This window comes from Amblyomma maculatum, chromosome 1 (genome assembly GCF_055883805.1).
Source record: "Amblyomma maculatum isolate TAMU_Amacu chromosome 1, ASM5588380v1, whole genome shotgun sequence".
Lineage (NCBI taxonomy): Eukaryota > Metazoa > Arthropoda > Arachnida > Ixodida > Ixodidae > Amblyomma > Amblyomma maculatum.
The window spans coordinates 107,864,143-107,876,957 of NC_139344.1; the positions used below are offsets into that span (position 1 = coordinate 107,864,143).

At 47.7% G+C, this 12,815-nt stretch overlaps 1 long non-coding RNA gene across 2 annotated transcripts; it reads left to right on the plus strand.

The window, feature by feature from the left end:
- The first annotated feature begins 2,824 nt into the window (after positions 1 to 2,824).
- LOC146203460 (uncharacterized) lies at positions 2,825 to 4,763 on the plus strand. 2 transcript variants are annotated; one of them, XR_014703876.1, is made up of 3 exons: positions 2,825 to 3,206; positions 3,744 to 3,899; positions 4,507 to 4,627. It is a non-coding gene; the product is annotated as an uncharacterized LOC146203460 (long non-coding RNA). The 2 variants fall into 2 exon arrangements; XR_014703875.1 differs by lacking the exon at positions 2,825 to 3,206 and adding an exon at positions 4,656 to 4,763 and having other exon boundaries at positions 3,852 to 3,899; positions 4,507 to 4,548.
- Positions 4,764 to 12,815: the final 8,052 nt, after the last annotated feature.

Consider the following 12,815-nt stretch of genomic DNA (forward strand, 5'->3'; position numbering starts at 1 on the left):
TGTCATATATACTTTCGCACAAGGCTTTCAAGGGGATAATCTGTATGCTCGATATAGGCAGCAAATTATATCCGGCTTCGGTAGATCTAGCTTGCCTTTACACATACACCGTCACCAACAGCACTATATTTCGGCCGTACATGACTTGCTGTTTTTAGTGTAATCTCCGTGGTATTCGCGTTTATGTATGAAGCGTTCAATGGTAAACCGGAAAAGCTTTGTTAAATAATGCTTGTACCATCAATATCAGCGGGTAATCACCCTTGAGGACTCGAGTAATTAGACCTACGCATAGTGGCGCTCCACGCATGTAGTTGACCTCCGGAAGCAGTCGGATAGGGTAGTGGCGCCTTCGTAATGTTGCACTAGCCAGACTTCGCATATTGTCGCGAATTTTTGCTTACCGAATCAGTAGAAAACATTGTTGATGCGGGGTGGTGGGCAAAGTGAACTGTAAAAAAGAAAAAAAAAAAGAAAACGTGTGAAACAGACAAAGAGAGAAAACGCACCGACGATGAGCAAGAGTTATCAGACTTGATTTGTGCTTTAAGTGACGATACACTGAAGTCGTATGAATAATAATAAACCGCTTTGTTGAAGAAGGAAGCCTGCTGTGCAACCGGCAACGTGTCGCCGGACGAGTGGGCGAATAAGCAAGTCGCTATTCGACCATCTGACCATTTTCTAACCATCCTACGTTGCGAGAATTTACATCCTTTTCAAGTGAGTCGATGACCGCTCCGTTTCAAACACGAAATATTTCTGAACTCATTTCATGCGAGACGATGGAGCGTTTCAGAACTATATGTCTCATCTCCCGAAGCGAGTAGTATGTTTCCAATGGCGTCTCTGGTGTCGACGACGGCCGAGAAAAAAATAACGTGAGCATGTTTGTTTGTTTGGCATCTGAATAACGCCGATTGTGCTTCCTACACCTTGTGTCGTTGCCAAGAGACCATCCGAGAGAGCGACACTTCGCGACTCTCGTGCTCATTAGGCGCCGATGCGTTGCCTCAGGTCGCCTGCTTCATCCGGACGGAGTGCGTGCGTATTATACTTACGTCTCTAAAATATATTTTCCATTTATGACCTTTATTGCTTTTGTGATAGGCCTGTTCACCAAGTTATAACGTTGCCGGACTGACGCACCGCCTATCTTTCATCATCATCATCATAAGCCTGACTATACCCACTGCAGGGCGAAGGCCTCTCCCATGTTTCTCCACTTAACCCGGCTCTGTGCTAGCTGCATCCACTTGACCCCTGCGAACTTCTTAATCTCATCCGCCCACCTAACTTTCTGCCGCCCCCTGCTCCGCTTTCCTTCCCTTGGAATCCAGTTTGTTACCCTCAGCGACCATCGGTTATCCTCTCTTCGCACTATATGTCCTGCCCATGCCCATTTCTTCTTCTTAATTTCCACTAGAATGTCGGTAACTTGAGTTATTTCTCTGACCCACTCTGCGCGCTTCCTATCTCTTAATGTTACCCCACCATTTTTCGTTCCATAGCCCTCTGGGTTCTCCTCAACTTAAGTAGAACTCTCTTGGTTAGCCACCACGTTTCAGCCCCATATGTGAGTACAGGCAAGATGCAATTGTTGTATACTTTCCTCTTGAGCGATACGGGTAAGCTGCTAGTCATAATCTGCGAGTGCTTGCCAAATGCACTCCATCCCTATCTTATTCTTGTTATTTCCTTTTCATGGTCCGGATCTGCGGTTACTACCTGTCTTAAGTAGACATATTCGCCTACTACTTCCAGTACTTCGCTACCTAATGCAAACTGCTGTTCCTTCCCGAGGCTGTTGAACATTACCTTAGTCTTCTGCATATTGATTTTCAAACCTACCTTTCTATTTTTCCTGTCTAGGTCATCAATCATCATTTCCGAGTTGCTTAGCAAGGCAATGTCATCAGCAAATCGAAGATTACTGAGGTATTCTCCATCTACACTTATCCCTAACTGCTCCCATTCTAAGTCTCTGAATACTTCCTCTAAGCAAGCTGTGAGTAGTACTGGGGAGATTGTGTCTCCTTGCTTAACACCTTTCTTTATGGGAATTTTGTTACTTTCTTTATGCAGAACTATGGTTGCTGTGCTGCCACTATATATATCTTCTAGCACTTTCACGTACGACTCGTCTACCCCCTGATTTCGCAATGTCTGCATCACCGCCGAGGTTTCAACTGAGTCAAATGCTTTTTCGTAATCAATGAATGCCGTGTATAAGAGCTGGTTACATTCCGAGCATTTTTCTATCACCTGATTGATGGTATTGATATGGTCGATAGTAGAGTGCCGTTTCCGAAACCCTGCTGATCCTTTGCTTGATTGCAGTCTAAGGTTGTCCTGATTCTATTAGCGATTACCCTAGTACATACCTTATTCGTAACAGACAGTAAGCTGATTGGTCTGTAATTTCTAAAGTCCTTAGAGACCCCTTTCTTATGAATGAGGATAATGTTCGCGTTCTTCCATGGTTCCGGTACCGTCGATGACACCAGGCACTGCGTATACAGGGTGGCCAGCTTTTCTAGCACGATATCCCCCCGTCCTTCAGCAAAACTGTAGTTATGTGATCCTCTCCAGCTGATTTCCCCCTTTTCATAGTTTCTAGTACTTTCTTGACCTCGTCCTTCGTGACTGGTGGAACGTCTGACTGTTTTTGCCTACCGCCAATCTCATTACGGTCCTGACTACCTTGGCTACTGTAGAGATCTGTATTAGCCCCGAGAGCGAACACTGGCGCCGCTGCGATCGCCGCAGTCTGACGTCACGGCAAGGACTCCACCAGCCGGGCTGCTGCTAGCCTCCCGGCCGATGCCGGCTCCTTTCGTTCGTTTTCGCTCGCGAATAATCATGGTGACTTATTGCTCAGTGCGCAGTGAAAATCACGGAAGAAAGCCGGTGTAAGCTTCCACTTTACCCAAAGTTGTTCAAAATGAAGGAGGTTAGATTGATAAAGGCAACCGTCAGCATTGCCACCAGTGTGCAGTAAGCACTTCAAAAAGGAAGACTTTGTGTAGCCGGTGAGCCGTACGTGTAGCGACGCTTTTACGGGCTGTTTGTCAACTAGTCTTTTTTTTTTTTTAATTATCAGTGTACAAGAACAAAACTATTGCCAGACGCTGTTCCATCCGTCAACCTTCCCGCGCGTCCTAGCGATGCAAGGCGATCGCCCCCGGGATCGACGAAGCGACGGCGTAAGTAAATCAGCCATTGCTCAAACTTTCGTTTCCTCGATCTTTGTGTCAGTGAGTGCTCAGACATTTTGCTCAGTAGCGGAATGTCCAAGCTGAGTCAACTGGGACCCTGCTTGAGTTTTTGTTTAAAATGTGTCTCACGGCAGTGGTGTTCTCGTGTTCATTCATGCCGCGAAATTTGACACAGCCCGCACAGCTGTGCTGGTCTTTTTGTTTGAATGCTGATATTTTTCAAAATTTCCAAGACATGGGGCGCAGATTCAGTGCAACGCGTCCCTAAAAACAGCACTTCAGTAAGGGTTGTGATAGGTTTTTTTTTTTTTTTTTTTTTTTTTTTTTTTTTTTTTTTTTTCAAGGGCTCCGTGAAGCCCTGCCTTAGCTACGTCTCAGGCTTGTGTGCTATGCAACAAGCGTGGCTTTAAAGTGCACGTGATGTGCAGCTGCGCTGCGCTTTTCTGAGGTAATGCCCAAACTTCGTTAAGGCCTTGTTTCAGTGTTTTTTGAGGTTTTAGCCTGAATCACTCTGTCCGATTCCAGGTGAAAGAGGCGTTCCCGCAAAGTCGTACCAGTTCTGCGCACACGCAGAGGCTTTGACAACACACAAGAATGGGGACAGTAGTGAAAATTCGAGCGCCGTTCCCATGAACGATGCTGCACGACTAGAAGAGGAGGTGGAAGTTATAGATTGAGACGGTATGTTTACCTATGGATACACTATGCGGCCACTATTCCTTTGTGATGATTCACATTGTCGTGAATGATTTTTATCAAGCATTCGGGAAAAAGAAAAACATTTATATATCCCGCATTGTCTTTAGTTCTGACCGTGAAACTGAAATACATGAGTAAGCTAGAATCGTGATAAATTATCAGCTTTTGCTTCCTCACCACTACTGTTGATTAAAACAAACAGTTAATACCTTAAACAATCTCTATTACTGCAGTTAATTCGAGTGGAGAGCTTGTTACAACATAAAAATGAAGTAATGAAACCACAAGTCATCCGTAGATACACGAGGAATATTCTTTTATCTAGCCACGTCACCAAATGTACATGAAAATACTGCATTTCAACCTTATCACTGTAAGCATAATGTTACCCTAAGAACAGAGAAGGACATACCTGTTTAAACAAGACCCACTTTTCATCCTCTTCACATATGGATTCAATGAGCTGTTTGTAGTACTTAACAAAACGAAAAAGTTTTCAATGCGTGACGGAAATTTAGTGATATCTCTGTATCTGTAAAGAGTGGTTTAGATGGCATAATAATTCTGTCGTTTTTTTTTTATTCTCAAGGACCAACACACAGCGCTAACCAACGCACAGGAAGTTCTGAAGGTATGTAATACAGTTTTATACACTGTTTGCCTGTTTCACCTGCAGCTGTTTTATTTTTATTTTCTTTTTTTTTTTTTTTGACAGAGCTTGCGTTTTTTTCTTTTCAGGAGTTACCGTGAAGGTTCAGAAGCTTTTCAAGGACGCTGGAATTCAGCTCAGCGCGAATGACATCTTCAAGCAAAAACAGCTAATAACGGTTGCAAAAATAATTGATGAAAGTGGTTTCTCTGCTTCACTAAGGCAGCGACTTGTTTCGCACGCTTTGTCCACATAGGAAGTTATGCTCCTCAGTGAAAGGGAGACTGGAAAGAAATTTGCAAATTAGCAGTGCCCCCAAGACATCCCATGCGCGCACGGCTGCGGCGCAATAGGCAGAGGCGAACGGAATGACGGAAATGTTTACGACGACACGGTTAATAACTCATATTTCTGGCCATCAAAATGCACGTTGCTCTTGGCAAATCATGCGTAATTGCTTCTCAAAAATGCTCGACAAGTAAGATGATTCTAATAAAGTTTTAATCAGTAGCCGTTTTTAAATAAAAATCCGTGCACAAATTTCACAGCGCGCAGTCCATAATGCGCGCTCGAAGCAACGTCCACAGCAAAACGGTACAAATTTATCGCATCGCAGGCATATAGACCTATCTTCATGGTTGTATTACATTCGTAATACAATCATGAAGATAGTGACTCCACGCACATCATCAGTTTCAAGGGACGACGCACGAAAGGCTCCTGCCGCGGCGACGGCACCAGCTGCGCCCGTCGCGGCGAGCGCTCGGGCACACGCGAGACTCGCGCTCACCGCGACGAGCCCATGTTTCGTGTTTTGAAAGCAAGAGGAATCATGATTAAATACTTTTTTTTCCTGGCACTCGATCGGTACTGTCTGCGTTTTTCATAACGCTGTTGTTATGAGAACAACCGAGGCCGCAGACTCGAAGCTACGCGGAAACCCGGAGAAGCCAGAGCGATCGGCGCAGGCAGTCCTTGCCGTGACGTCACGTCGGGCTGACCGCCAGAGGGCGCCACTCAAACTTCTCGGGGCTAATATAACTCCCCGGCTACTTCGACTATCTTGTTCATATTCGTGGTGACGTTGCCCGCCTTGTCCCTTATCGCATACATCTGGTTTTTGCCTATGCCCAATTTCTTCTTTACCGCTTTAAGGCTTCCCCCGTTCTTTACAGCATGTTCAATTTTCTCCATATTATACTTTCTTATATCGGCCACCTTGCGCTTATTGATTAGCTTTGATATCTCGGCCAATTCGATCTGGTCTGTTGGATTGGAAGCTTTCATACTCTGGCGTTTCTTAATCAAATCTTTCGTCTCCTTAGACAGCTTACCGGTATCCTCTCTAACTATCATACCGCCTACTTCTACCGCGCACTCAGTAATGATATCTCTGAAATTATTGTTTCTTGCTTCTAGGGTAATGTCGCCATCCTCCATTAGAGCTGAATACCTATTCTGTAGCGAGATCCTGAATCTTTTGCCCTCCCCCTCACCGCTAATTCGTTGATGGGTTTCTTTCTTACTAATCTGTTGCGTTCCTTCTTCAGATTTAGGCTAATTCGGGACCTCACCATCCTGTGGTCACTGCATCGCACTTTTCCGATTACCTCTACATCTTGCATAATGGCGGGGGTTGAACACATTATGAAGTCGATTTCATTTTTAGTCTCCCCGTTAGGATTTTTCCATGCCCATTTCCAGTTCTTCCGTTTCCGCCTATCTTTAGTTTAATTTTATCACACGTTTTTAGACAGGAGAGCGCTCAAAGAAAAAATTAGCATAGAGAATTAACGGCAAGTGTAGAGTGACAGTGCAGCTCTAACGTTTCGCGGGCCTCTTTCTGGCTGACGCGCTTCGCTCACGTGCATGTTCAGCCTTCTTTTGCGTGCTTCGGTTCGATAGCGTTCCCGGCACAATTCATAGCCCAGAAATCACAGTAAGCCGATTGCTAAACACCGCCGGACCGATCACTACAACACGGAAAGTGATAGGTCGCTGGTGCTGTCCCGCCGGCTACAAATCGCTTCTGCGTTTGCCAGTGTGACATCATATCAAACACGTGAATACGAGGCGTTTCACTCAGGCTTTCATCGCTATGTCTAGCGATTTTCCCTGCCACCTGGTTCAACCACCGCAGCGCTAGCACCTCCCTTTCTCTCGTCTCCCGCGACGCCGAAGCTTCAGCGTGTGCGTCTATCAACATGGAAATTACGCGCCGCCGAGGGAAGATGTTGACGGATGTTACGTTCGCTAAGGCAGTAGAATTATTGGCTGTAAAAAGGAAACCGTGCGGACCGAGGTTGCATAGAAGCATCAGCAAGCTTTGCACTGGCTGAATTAATGATGACGGCGATGACGATAGTGATGGCTATGATGCTGATAATGTGCTACGCTGGAGGGGTGGACTCTGCTTGAGAGCTGTTCAACGTCCGGAGAAAGGGGCAATTGCGTGGAGAAGGGAGCATATCTGTGATGAGCGTGGAAAAGCAGTACACTGGGAGCCAGATGTAGGGCACCGTTCTGCCGGGCATACTGTTCATCGGCCTAAGTGATAGGCTTTCATTTGTTCAACAGTGGAAGGGAACCGGACACTTAGGCCACAAAGGCAAGGGTACGGTAGATGCCCCGCCGAAATACAGCGGGCGTTGACTCCCGGACGATTCCTGCTTAATCAATAAATAGTCGTTAGTTTTTTTTTTTTTTTTAAAGCTTAAAAAAAAATAAAGGGCGGATCAGATCCACAAAACGTTATATATTATCATTCCGGATTAAAATCCGCAGTGCGTTCTGGACAGCACAGCGTCGTTGATGCGACGCGGCGCCGTTTGCATTGTCCGCGATAGAGCGGGCGGTGTGAAGGGCCGCGGGTTGCATTCGCGCAGAGCGTCACGGTTCGGATCCCGGAAAGCAGCTGCCGGCTCCCCCTCTGCCGCAGCGCGCGCAAACTCGCACCCCCAAGGTGGCACGTACGGCGAGTCAGCCTCCTCCAGCGACGCCAGCCACCGTCCGCACCGCACCTGGTCCCGTCCGACTGCACGCTCCAGAGGTTCTCGGAAGAGCAGCGTGCACAAGGACTGCCTCCGAAGCGCCACGTCAATTGTAGGTTTTGCCCGGTGATGAGACTACCATCAGCGTCACTCTCGTCTCTATTCGAGAGTAAAAATCATGAAAAAAAAAAAAGAGCAAGCATGCTAGGTAATGCTTCAATGTGCGATACTTTGGCAGCCAAAACCTTCGAGACATGGCCGCTGAGGAGATGGAAGCAGCGTCTTTTCAAGATGTGCTTTTTCCACTTGCACTGAAGTCGCACTTCGCGCGTTTCTCATTTGCCAATGTTCGGTGGCCAGTACGTGGGCGGCTAGAAATCGCCCCGACAGTGCTTGTTGTTGAATGGCGGTCTAGAGTGTCTGTAGATGAGATTGCAAATAACCCAGAGAGAAAGGGAGGGATAAGAATAGTAGTTTATTGCAAAAGGAGAAAACAACAACAACAACAAAAAAAAAAAAAAGGAAACAATGAGAGCTTATTTGGCTCTAATCGGCGCTTTGCCGATACTGAAGCTAATGATTATGCAGTCCAAGTTGTATTTCGGCAAGCTCTCGCAACCAGTTCTCAAGAGACGGAACTTGTAATAAGCGTTCGCTCCCGTGGTCGCAACGATGCCAATCCCGAAGTAGTTGCCTGTTGATCAAGTGACATGTCGCGACGCAGGGATGAGAGTCATGAGACCTTGTTTAAGCAGGGCATATTTATTTTACCGGTTTCTGCACAGTTCGTCGTGCTAGAGCGACGGCAAAATAAGTGCAAACTGGAAGTTGGCAAGGGTTAAATTTAACCGTAGGATGCGAGATACCAAGTCAGATTGTGCACCAATCAGACTGCCTCTCCGTCGATTTGAAAAGCGGTCAGTTTCCTCACAAGCGGCAGCAGTCGAACTCAGCTCGACCTCCTGCGGCTGGCCCTTCTAAGCTGACCAGTCGACTCTGCTCATGGGTTGAATGGCCTCCCTAAAGTGTATACGCTCGCTTTTACCGAAAACACAATCAAAGCTTGATTTTTTTTTTTTTTTTTTTGCCACGCCATAGCCTTCCCGCTATTTCACTCTCGCCCCCACAATAAAACGTGCTGCCAAATTTCCTAAATTTTACTCTCAGGATAGCTGGGCAGGAGAGCACCGGTTGCAAAATTGTCCCTTAAGGGCGCCCATTGAGTTGTGTCTGGCATTATAAACATCTTTAACATAGCGAGTTAGTGACGTAGAACTGCACGCCACTGCGCATGCGTATAGTTGGCATGTGGCTGGTCCAGTGTATACGTCTACGCTAGTTAACATCTCTATTATGCTAAAGCTCTACATTATCACCTGCGTGCCACCTGGCAGCGAGCGACGGCTATCGTACACGACGCAAACACCGGGCGTCGCGTGCCACTCACCTGACATTCTATCGGCAGCCGCTAAATACCCGTGGACAGGTTTTGTGCGCCTCTACCGTGTGGCGAACCCGTCGGTGCCAGCTTCGGTCATTAAATAGGAACCGAATCTCTCATCGTGCCGATGAATATTCCTCCCGTAGTGTCCTGATGTGGGCTTTCTCTGCGATGCATGCTTGTCGCGTTTTGTCCTCAGGCCTGGCCGTTTCTATCACACTGTGCACGAAGCTGGCTGTCTCCCATTATGTCGCGTTTGAGGCACGTCGTGCCCGTATGAACGAGCGCTGTCATGGCAGGCATAAATGACTGCACTCCGTACGGCGCTTACAGTTAGAAACGAGCATGCGGACTCAATGCATTCTCAACTTTGACGCAGAAGAGCGGGCGCGCCTTTTTCGTTTGCTTGCTTCGTGGCAACGTATGGCCTGCCGGCTCCGCATCACCCCACTGCATGGTGTGGAAGGACGCCAGGCTGTCGCGCTACTCGTGTGAAATGCGGCAACGCGATGCGCTGAGCACCTGGACGGCTCCAAAAGAACTGAAATATGCATATCCCATCGTTTAGCGTAGCCCACTTCCATTGCCACCACCCGCGTTTCCGAACAGCCCGCAGTATCAGCGTGGAGGCTCTTTATGTCTTCCTTTCTATATTCGATTCCGTCCGCTCCAGCGCAGTGAATCAGTTTCCTTTCGGCTCGCACGTCATAGGGACATTATCAACGTTTTCGTCTCCCGCACGCCCCAGGCGATGTAAACACGCCTTCTAAGACGCAGTGTCAGAAGAAAACAAAACCCAGAGAAAAAAAAGTACCAGCAGGTACCAGCTAGGGACTATAACGGAAACACTCAGCATGATCTGTAGGCGTCACGCGATTCGGCAGCGCGTTCTCACGGAAGCCTGCTCCACTCGCTGACCCCGTTTATTCTTTTCCCTCACGCTTTCGGGATCGTTCTCAAGGACGCGCGCGTGACCGCCGGTTTGCAGTCTCTTTTCGTAACGGAAGCGATCTACCAGAGTGCGGTTCTACCAGTCTTTACACATTGCAGTCCAATTCGGCATTGACTATCAGCAGTTGTTCTGCTTAAAAAAACAAACATAGGGAAGAAGAGGCGAATCGTGGCGTACGCTGTGTGCCAAGTTCGTTTTCCGCTTCGCAAACTTTAATTTTGGAATGATTTCCTTCGCAAGCCTGAGACAATGTGTAGAGCGACCCGTTTATCCTGTAGTTGAACTGACGGCAACCCTGTTGCTACGCGAACAATATAGTGTTCTGGCGACCAACTGTGTTCTGGTCACGGGGCTTTGGGTAATCAAGACGTCACACAGGGTGGACCAGGAGGTGGACTCCATTGTATGGGTGGTCACGTGGTAGCTAAGAAATTATTTGTAATGCTGTAGCTACGATCACGTGACTTATCTGCCATCTTGAATTTGAGAGCGACGGAGAAACAGACGTGAAGCCGGCAAATGTAAGCAGTAAGAACTAGTGCTCTGAAAATTAATTCGGTGTATGTTTACCATTCTTTTTTTTTTTAACCATTGAAACCGAAAACTTAATCGCGGTGCGGTGCCAAGAAAGTGCAGGCGTGTATTCCGGTATTACGCCCAAGTACTCCGCGGCAGAGCGAGCAGCCACTTCTAGTCCATCGAATATGAGGTGCTGTCGTGCGGTCAATCATCCTTGATGTGCAAGCGCTCTTGCGCGTGGGAAACACGCACGTGCCGGCTGGAGTAATGAAAACAAGTGGACGGATACGCGCTGTAAGCTGCAAGGAGCCCTCTTTTCGGTGTCTATGCTTGGACATCAAAGAGGCCGGAACACGGTGAAGTACCAGCCATATGTCGGAAACTAGGCAATTTCGAGTAGTGCAGTAAAAAGTCGTCGAGGAATCAAATACTGCACTTCTTCAGTAGGCTGCAGATAGAATGCGACGAGCAGATCCCATTATATCTTGAAGTTAACGCAGCAGCAATTCGCTCACTCCAATATTCAAAGGTTCCCACGACTCGTCAACGTCATTGCACTGACAGAAGCATCATCTGTATAACTTGCTGGCATAAAGTTCGTCTTCTGTACCTCAATCGTCGACGCATAAACCTGTAAAAATAATGATTACCGTCAGAACTTGATTGCATGGCTGATAGATTCAATGATCCGTGCCAAAGAAACACTTTCGGTGCATTCTGATGGAGGCGAAATGCGGACGCCGCGGCCATCATCAAACCCGCGAACTCGATCGCAGGAGCCAATATCGCAGCCACTGAGTAACCCTGCGCGTACAAGAAGAGAGTGAGAAGTTTGGGCTTAAACTGAACATTAAAAATACAAAGATCATGGCGTCTTGTCCTATCAAGTCTTGGAGCATCAATGGACAAGAAGTGGAAGCTGTGACAGATTTTCTGTTCTTAGGCTCCAAGATTACCCCGGAAGGAGACTGCAGCCATGAAATTAGGAGACGCCTGCTTCTGGGAAGAGAGCAATGGTTAGCCTTGACCGCCTAGTAAAGAGTAGAGACATTAGTCTGCCAACCAAGATCCGTATAACTCGTGCTATGGTCTTTCCAGTTGTGATGTATGGATGCGAGAGTTGGACTGTGAAAAAGGCTGACCGCCGAAGAATTGACGCGTTTGAATTGTGGTGCTGGCGAAGACTCTTGAGAGTTCCTTGGACTGCCAGAAGATCAAATCAGTCGATATTGTCGACCATAAACCCTGACTGCTCATTGGAGGGTCAAATTCTAAAGTTAAAGCTCAGCTACTTTGGTCATCTGATGAGAAGAGAGGAGTCGCTTGAGAAAGATTTGATGTTGGGAAAGGTTGAGGGTCGCCGGAGAAGGGGTAGGCAGCGAACGCGATGGTTAGATGGCATCCTCGAGGCACTGCAGATGAAGTTATGTGATGTTAGGAAGATAGTGAGAGACCGGAAAGCGTGGCGTGACATGGTCCATAGGGTCACGAAGAGTCGGACACGACTGAACGACTGAACTGAACTGAGTAACCCTGCGTATAGGGCCAGAACTATAAAAAAGGCGCACCAGTTTTCCATATATCAGCATGATTTTACCGACGTGGCTGGCGTTATCAGAGCGTGATGTATTCACAGGGGCGTGAGCTGCATCGATCGCAACGAAATGGACGTGGAGCAAAAAGAAAAAAATAATAATAAAGACTTTCGGTAAATGCGACGTAAAGGGCACGCAGGATCATGATCGTCCCGGCCTATGCGCCGTTTTCTCTGCTACACGCGTGATCAGCTTCCATCTGTAGGAGGCGGGAGAGGTGTAACTGCATGCTCAGCGGATATGTACTGCACTTACTATGTGGGGCGGCGATGGCGTTTTCCGGGCCCACGCAGGAAGCGTAAAAGTTCGGGGAGTGGGGCAAGCGGATTGGGGAGCGCGTACGGAGGGAACAGTAAAAATAAGAAAACGTCGCTACGACGACCGCTGACAAACGGAGAAAGCAGGGACCGCGCCGACGGATGCCGTCCGTGGTGAAAGCTGCTCACAGAAAAAGTAAGGAAGCGAAGAGCCGACATAAAAGGAGAAAAGCCCAGCGCGGCGCGAAAGCGGAGGACGGTTGGGAATAAGTAAACGGTATGAAAGATCGCTTCGCATACAACTATTCCCCTTCGTTTCTTCGTCGGTGTATCGGACCCCACGCTGAGGCCGATCTTCCGTCGCTCACTCCGAACTTCTCCGCGCGCCTGCCTCGACGAACTTCGCCAGGACGCGAGCGTGCTGGCCACGCTGCGAGTCGGGGAAACTGAAACGCCTAAAATCCCACGGGAGCTGCAGAGCAGCATTTCGAAAAG